The sequence below is a fragment of the Miscanthus floridulus genome, chromosome 7 (genome assembly GCF_019320115.1).
Source record: "Miscanthus floridulus cultivar M001 chromosome 7, ASM1932011v1, whole genome shotgun sequence".
In the NCBI taxonomy this organism is placed as follows: domain Eukaryota; kingdom Viridiplantae; phylum Streptophyta; class Magnoliopsida; order Poales; family Poaceae; genus Miscanthus; species Miscanthus floridulus.
In genome coordinates, this window is record NC_089586.1 from 113,828,006 (window position 1) to 113,836,014 (window position 8,009).

At 41.9% G+C, this 8,009-nt stretch overlaps 1 non-coding gene across 1 annotated transcript; it reads right to left on the reverse strand.

Moving 5' to 3' along the window:
- Positions 1–4,311: 4,311 nt before the first annotated feature.
- On the reverse strand, positions 4,312–4,420 carry LOC136468204 (small nucleolar RNA R71). The gene has a single exon (XR_010761738.1). It is a non-coding gene; the product is annotated as a small nucleolar RNA R71 (small nucleolar RNA).
- Between the last annotated feature and the right edge of the window lie 3,589 nt (positions 4,421–8,009).

Here is an 8,009-nt window from a genome sequence, read left to right on the forward strand (position 1 = left end):
TGTCTGGTATTACCCGACATGTTTCGGTTTGACATTTAATTGTTTTATCCCTTGTTAATTTTCAGGTCAAATTGACTGGCACGCTTTCGGATCACGAAGTACCCGGAAACCCGATTGAAGACACGCTTTTTGGCTTGCTGTGTGTGAGGCATAGAGCGTCACATTTTGTGTCAACAATAAGATAATGTTCGTTAAAATTTTTATTGAAATATATCCGTGTGGGATCTTTTTTCGAAGAGTTTATTGCAAGGAACACGATGGTGCAATCGCATATTAATTAGGATACTTGTTTAGGAGCTATGACTTTTTTTACTTACAAAAGCATGGGATATGTGCTGATGTCAGCTACTTTGGATCTACTACATGCCTGTTGTCTAGTTGACTGCATGGGGCGCGGACCTGAACAGCAACATGGCCCAACTACAAGAGAAACGACCCACGAAAAAAAAAATTGTGAGGAAGGGGACGGGTCGGTAGGGGCTTCCTGCCACCCGGGTTGGCACCTAGACGCCCCCGACGCGGACGACCTTGAATCAGCGTGCGCCTGTTCGCCTTCAGCATAGGCCTTAGCGCTTGGGCTTTTCATCATGCGAATGTGGCCTAATAGGCCCAACCACGGTACCCCTTCAACAGTTCGATGCATCTTCTTCCTCCGTCTATCTACACTAGAGCTAGAGAAACACAGAACAATCGGTCGGTCATGGCTGGCAAGTCCCAGGGGGCGAGGGGGGGGGTGGGGTGGGGAGAGGAGGGTTGCGCTCATAGGAGGAGTGGTCTAGGTGGCTGTCAGGCCTCGCCATACTAGTGGATCCACCCCTCGGCCATGGCAGTAGCAGTGCACGATGGCCGGAGCGTTAGTTTCCAGCTCTGGTGTGTCGATGTGGAAGTGAAGAGGCTATAGCTCCCATCGCGGCGCTGAGGCAGAGCCTCGATCATGGCGTGGAGGGACGCCTCTAGCTTGGGCCATGGTGAAATGGCCGTGGTCCCTAGTGAAGCATCCCCGGCTTGGCCTCCAGCAGGGCGTAGGCATGGGTGAAAGCCCTTGTTTGGTTTTGGATAATTGATGAAACCTAAGTACTATCCTTTGTCATGAGTGATGATATGAGCTAGGTTGGTGCAATCTAAGTGAGGAGCATGGTGGCACTCAAATGGTGATGTTGATCACATGAAATGATGAGATTGCCACATGTGATGATGATCAAGACACTAAAGAGAGTGCGATCACATTTAGGATAGATGGTCGTACTATTAAGAGGGGTTCTTAACTAGATAATTCGGTCATCTAGTGCCACTAGATGTTGGACTTCATGCATTGCATTTAGGCATAGTGCACATCGAAGAGCAAGCGAAAATATTTATGGAAAATGTTTTGAGAAATGCTAACTTGCCTCTAATATGTTTTGAGAAAACACTTTGAGAGTTAGCATCGCTTGCTGGAGAGTAGCTCGAGTTGATGTGGATCGAAGCGCAACAAAGTTTACAACTCTGAGAGCTAGTGGTGGTGCCTGGGTGGCACCGCCACCCCTTGTCCGGTGCATCGTCACTAGGACCTGACAAAGAAGGGCCGCTGTGGGGTGGTCACCGGAGACGGTGGTGTTCACCGCCATGGGCACAGCGGTGCACCATCACTGCCTGCCGGTGCCACCACCCTGTTTCACCCAAGGGCAACAAGTTAGATCTAGAGCCGAGGGGGCACCGCCATGGGTGTGGCGATGCACCACCCTAATTATCCAGAGAGAGGTGTTTTTGGGCTCAGCCACGGTGGCACCGCCACCCACTATCCGGTGCCACCGTCGCTCCTGTCCGGTGACCAACTAGTCATTGGTCGACCGTTGGAATTCGACCATTAGGGCACCATCACCCCCTGTCCGGTGACCGCACCGCACTGTCTGGTGCCCTCGCAGAAACAACTTCAAAGGGGTAATGACTCTATTTACTTGTGTGGCTATAAATAGAGGGTGTGGCCGACCTTGACCACTCTCTTGGCATCTCTTACACTTGTGCACTCCCTTTGGAAGCTGAGCTACACACTCCACTCACTTGTTCACTTGATTCATCATCTTGAGTGAGATTAGAGGGCCTATAGTGCATTGCATTGGGTTGCATCATCGTGTGGCACTAGTTGGGTGATTTGGGCTGGTTGTTTGCTTGTTACTCTTGGTGTTTGCCAACACCTAAATGGCCTGGTGGTTGGAGGATTGTTGAGCAGAGTTGGTGATTTTCTCCGGCCTCGATCGGTTGCTTGTGAGGGGTCTTGTGCCTTCCCCGATGGAGCGCTAAAGGCAACCCTAGTACATTGCTCGTGTCATTGAGCTACCTCACTTGTGGGTAGGTTCTTGTGGTGTCCAATTGTGTGGACGCGGTTCATGCAACACCTCTTAGCCGTCGAACCATCAAGTGTTGGTCGACACAACGAGGACTAACATGCCGACAAGCACATGAACCTCAGGGAGAAAAATCTTGTGTCTCTTGTGTGATTGGATTTCTCCTAGGTGATTGGTTGTCTCCACATTATGATTGGTTCATTCCTCTACATGGCGGTATAATCACCCTACTAACTCATTTACTTTCCCATAAACTAGTTGTAGCAAGCTCTTTACTGTAGCTAGAATTGAGAGCTTGCTTTGTTGCTTAAGTTCATCTAGTGGAGCTCTTTAGTGTAGCAAGTGTGAGAGCTCTTAGTGAGTAGTGACGTAGCCAATTGTGTGCCTAGTAATTATAGTGACTAGAATTGTTGGATAGGTGGCTTGCAACCCTTGTAGAGCTAGAGCAAGTTTGCATTTCGCTATTTGTCATACTAATCAAATTGCTCTAGTGATCTTGTAGATTTTTAAATAGGCTATTCACCCACCTCTAGCCATATTAGTACCTTTCAAGTGGTATCGGAGCTTTAGTCACTGTTTGATTGAAGGCTTAACAACCTGGTGTTAAATTATGGCTCAAGTTGTGTTCAACCATGTGGGGGTAAACCACCAGTTCCTTGATGGCGCATGCTATGATTATTGAAAGAGAAAAATGAAGATGTATCTTCGTTCAATCAATGATTAAGTGTGGGATGTGACCGAGAGTGACTATGATTCTTGATCTAGATAATCTCACCAACACCGACAAGGCCAACAAGCAATGCAATACAATGGCTCTCAACACCATCTATAATGTCATTGATTCCAAGGTGTTTGAGCAAATCAAAGATTATGAGAGAGCTAGTGAAGTGTGGAAGAGGTTGGAGGAGACCTATGAGGGCACACCGATGGTGAAGAGTGCCAAACTATACATCCTCTAGGACAAGTTGATAGCTTCAAGATGAAGGATGATGAGAGCATTCCGGAGATGTTTCATATATTGCAAGTAATTGTCAATGACTTGAAGGCTTTGGGAGGGAAGATCAATGATGATGATGTCTCACATAATTAATAAAGAACTATTTAGTATTATTCTAGTAGTAATGCTATGTAGTACCAACAAGTATCTCTAATATCATCACTAGGGATGACAACCTAGTAAAATTAAGAGATATAGGTTTATAATAGGTGGCTATTTAAAAACAAGTGACACATTAATAAATACCAACAAACATTTCTGGTGCTGTTGCTAGGGACTAGATTTAAAACTCATGTTCTTAGTAGCGATGCTAAGAAATGTCAACAAGCATTTTTTAGCACCGTTGTCGGAGAAGATAGCTAGGCAAAGGAAGTATTGATAAACTTATACTTATTGATGTGATCAAAGATAACCATTGACCTCTGCTCAAACAGGCTTATCCTTGTTTTGTCTACTTGTGTATCTTATGCAGGGTAATGTATGACCGGTTTGGACTTTCTAACAAACTACATTGAAGATCGAGAAGCATTAATCAGAAGGACTAGAGCTAAACTCAAGAAAGTTCTAGCTTTAAAGTCAGAAGACAACCATATAAGATGAAGGTTAACACCAGAATTTGAAGCCATGGCTAATAGGACTCTCCTGTGATTTCTCTGCTTCAACTATGGCCAACGTCCGTACTGGACCAATAGTCAATGCTGGAGACAATGGATTCGAGCTCAAGCCAGCTCTCATCAATATGGTGCAAGCAAACCTAGTTTTGTGGAAAGGCACATGAAGATACGAGTGCACATCTCCAACACTTCCTGAAGATTTATAGCACTTTCACCATCAAAGGAGTAACTCAGGATGCCATATTACTTTGCCTCTTCCCATTCTCACTCTTGGGAAAGGCAAAGCAATGGTTCTATGCCAACAAAGATAGAAATACTACATGAGATAATTGCTCTACTGTCTTTCTAGCAAAGTTCTTTCCCACGGGCAAGACTAATGCTCTACGTGGGAGAATTTGAAGCTTTCAGCAACAACATGATGAATCTGTCCCTGAGGCATGGGAATGCTTTCAAGATTACATTGCGAAATATCCTCATCATGGGATGGTGAATTGGCTACTCATGTAGACTTTCTACCATGGGTTGACCAACAGTACCCTTGAGACTATGGATGCTGCTACTGGAGGTGCATTCCTGACACTCACCATACCAGCTACAACAGCTCTTATGGAGAAGATGGACTCCAATCAAGGTTAGAATGAAGAACATGTTCAAACCCACAAGAGGGGTGGAGGTATGCATCAACACAAGAAGGTAGACATGCTATCTGCCAAGATAAACCTGCTGACGAAGAAGCTTAAAGATCGAGCCAATAAGAAGCAAGAAGTCATGCATATTCATGATTCTCGCATGACATGTGAAGTGTGTGAAAATATTAGGCATTTAGAAAACAGTTGTCCTGAAACCCAAGAGGACTGTGAACTTTGTCAACAACAACTACTACTTTTGTCCTCAGCAGAATCAAGGGTGGAATCAGCAATAAAGACAGAACTACCAAGGTAATTACCAAGGTAACTATCAAGGTAATAATTTTAATAATTTCAATCAACCACCCTTGAGAGAATTAATTGTTGGCCAATCCAAACTTATAGAAGGATTATCTAGAAAGGTAGCTACCAATGATAAAATTCTAGAGAACATAAATAATAGAATGGATAGCTTTGCTTCTGCCATTAAAAACCAGCATAGCTTTAATAAAATGATAGAAACACAAATAGCTCAGCTGGCTGCTGTTGTTCCTCCGTTTGACAAAGGTAAGATTCTAGGGCAATCGGAAGATCTAGAAACTGCAAATCTTGTCGATATTCATAGTGTAGTATATTACTGTATACAACCATCGATAGGAAGGTGGATAGACTATACCTTGCCAAAAAAGAAGAGCAATCCAGTGAGACATGTCATCCCCTATCGCCATTGGACCTCACATTTTTCAAGAAGTTGTCTGTGACTTCAGAGCAAGTGTCAACATCATGCCTAAGATAATTTATGATTAAATTAATGAAGATACTTTGTTGTACACAAATATGCATTTGCAGCTTGTAGATCAGTCACTCTATTACCCCAAGGGAGTTCTTGAAGATGCTATTATTCGAGTGGGACAATCATATGTTCCCATAGACTTTGTGGTTTTAGAAATAGGTGGAGATATAAGGGCACCCATTATTTTGGGCCAACCTTTCCTAAGCACCGCAAAAGCCATCATCTATGCGGACAGTGCCAAGATCTATTTCACAATTAAGGATAGAAAGGAAAAGTTTTCTTTCAAGAATCGTATCTTGCAATCTCCTAGATATCCGTAAACACCATACCTACCTGAATAGACAACAGTGACCAAGAAGAAGAATAATAGGAGAAGGAGAAAGAACAAAGCCAGACAGCCACAAGAAGAATGAATCAACATGATCAACACACTTCAATCAGAGTACGACCACCTCCTAGCTTCACCATTCCTTGCTAAGAAGGATGATCTAGGCATACCCACGATCGAGTGTACCATTGGATAAAGAATCTTCCACAAGACCTTATGTGATATTGGGTCGGGTGTCAATATAATGTCTAAGGTAATGTATGAATATTTATTTGGTGATGAACCTTTGTTCCCTACACATTGCAATTGCAGATGACGGACCAATCAATCCGACTTCCAGAAAGGAATAGCAAAAGATGTCATGGTAAGGATACATGATTACTATGTCCTTGCCGACTTAATGGTTCTAAACATGGGATAAGAAGAAGATAATACACCTATCTTCTTTGGAAGACCGTTTCTCAACACTATCAATGCGATCATTTATGTCGGATCTAGACAAGTCCACTTTCAATTCTTAGGAGAAAAGGCACGTTGTTATTTCAATAGCTATACCACTTACGAGCAGCTGAAGAAGTCCCACTCTAGGAGGAGACGTCGATCATCCTAAAATCAAAAGAATCAATCCCCAAAGAAAAGTTGGGAGGAAGATGAGGAACCTGAAGAAGTTGTAAAAGATAAGCCCGCTCTGCTAAAGTCAAGTCCATAGACCAAGTAGGTATGGAAAGAAAAGGTGACATCGCCACCAGAGTCACAAGAGGTGCAACCATCAGGGTCTCCATCCCCGGGACCGACTGATGCACCCAAGGAATAAACAAGATAGGAAAAGAGTCCTGTCTGATGGACTTAAAAATCTGAACCCTCGCCGAGAGGTAATATCGGTAGTTATCCATATTTACTTTTTAGTATTGCATGAATTACTTTTTACTTTAGCATATTTAGTTTTCTGTATTAGCATTGTATTTAGAACATGAAGATAAAAAGTTTCATGACTGCATTACAGTACAACCACGGGAAGATTCACTGTGGTGGCATAAAAAATAATATATATATATATATATACATATATATAAGAAAATCCAAAAATATTAAATAGACATCCTGCTAGAACTTTGTCAATTAGGAAATCTGTCTAAACCTCCAAGGACAACAAATCTCTGAATGGCTGACTGCTAACCCCTTATCCTAATCTGTGCCACAAGTTTTGGTATTCTTGTTGGAGTATTTTGCAGGATAATCAAGAGTAAAGCCATCCATCTGAAGTACATTTTCCCAAACTGTCACTATATTCGCTGCACGAGGAACACAACTTCTGGACGGATGAGAAAGACTTCTACTGGTAGACTCACTCCAAGAAAGACCACGACAACATCTAGCTTGGGGAGGAGCATCCCCCATGTATCTAGATAAGTATTTCTTTCCCTTTGGTTTTACTGTTAAGTTTGCTTCATGTTAGTTAAAATAAAAAGATGCATAATAAACAAAAACAAAATAAAAATTTGTCTTAGCTATATAATAGTAAGGTGTGATCTTAAAAAATAAAAATAAAAAGAGTGTGTGTCTAGTTTGATTTTTAAGAGCAAAATAAATAAATGAACTCTGAGGATAATCTCTTGCAATGCAAAATGATGAATAGTTGCTCTGTCGTAATTTCTTTCAAGTACCTAGTTTTTAGCCTTGAATTCTCATGAGTTTTGGATACGACTATTTTGATATAAGAATTTACTCTGAACTTGAAACTCGTGGGTAACATATGCTTGATCTAAGTCTAGGTAATTGATGGATATGATATGAGAAGGTTTGAGCTGCTATTTATCTTGTTCCAAGTGACACTAAAGTTCTGGAGATTTATCTTTTAAAAAACATAAAAATCCTACATGATGAGCTCCTGTATGACAAAGCTTGAATTCCTACCAGACCCATATATGATATTTAGATTAGGAAAACATCCACTTATATGCTGCTTGCATTGCATTGAGTTTAGTCAAGCTTTATTGACCCTTATGAGTGGTTTGCCATGCTCTTAAAATCAAGATCACGTATACACAACCCACATATGCACTACTCCTACACTAGGGGTAGGTGCAAAAACATGCCATTCCATCTAGATCTACCCAAAAATATTTTTCTACACTAGGAGTAAACACCAAAAACATGTTCATAGGATATCCACCAAATAAATGATCCAAGTTCTTGTTGCTATCTCTCAAAAATTCTGTTGTAGAAAAGAAGTATATAGCTATGCAAAAGTTATTCATAAAAAAAGATGAGAAAAAATGGGCAAGTGTCCGATATATTTAAAACAATGGGTACTTAGATGCCCGTCC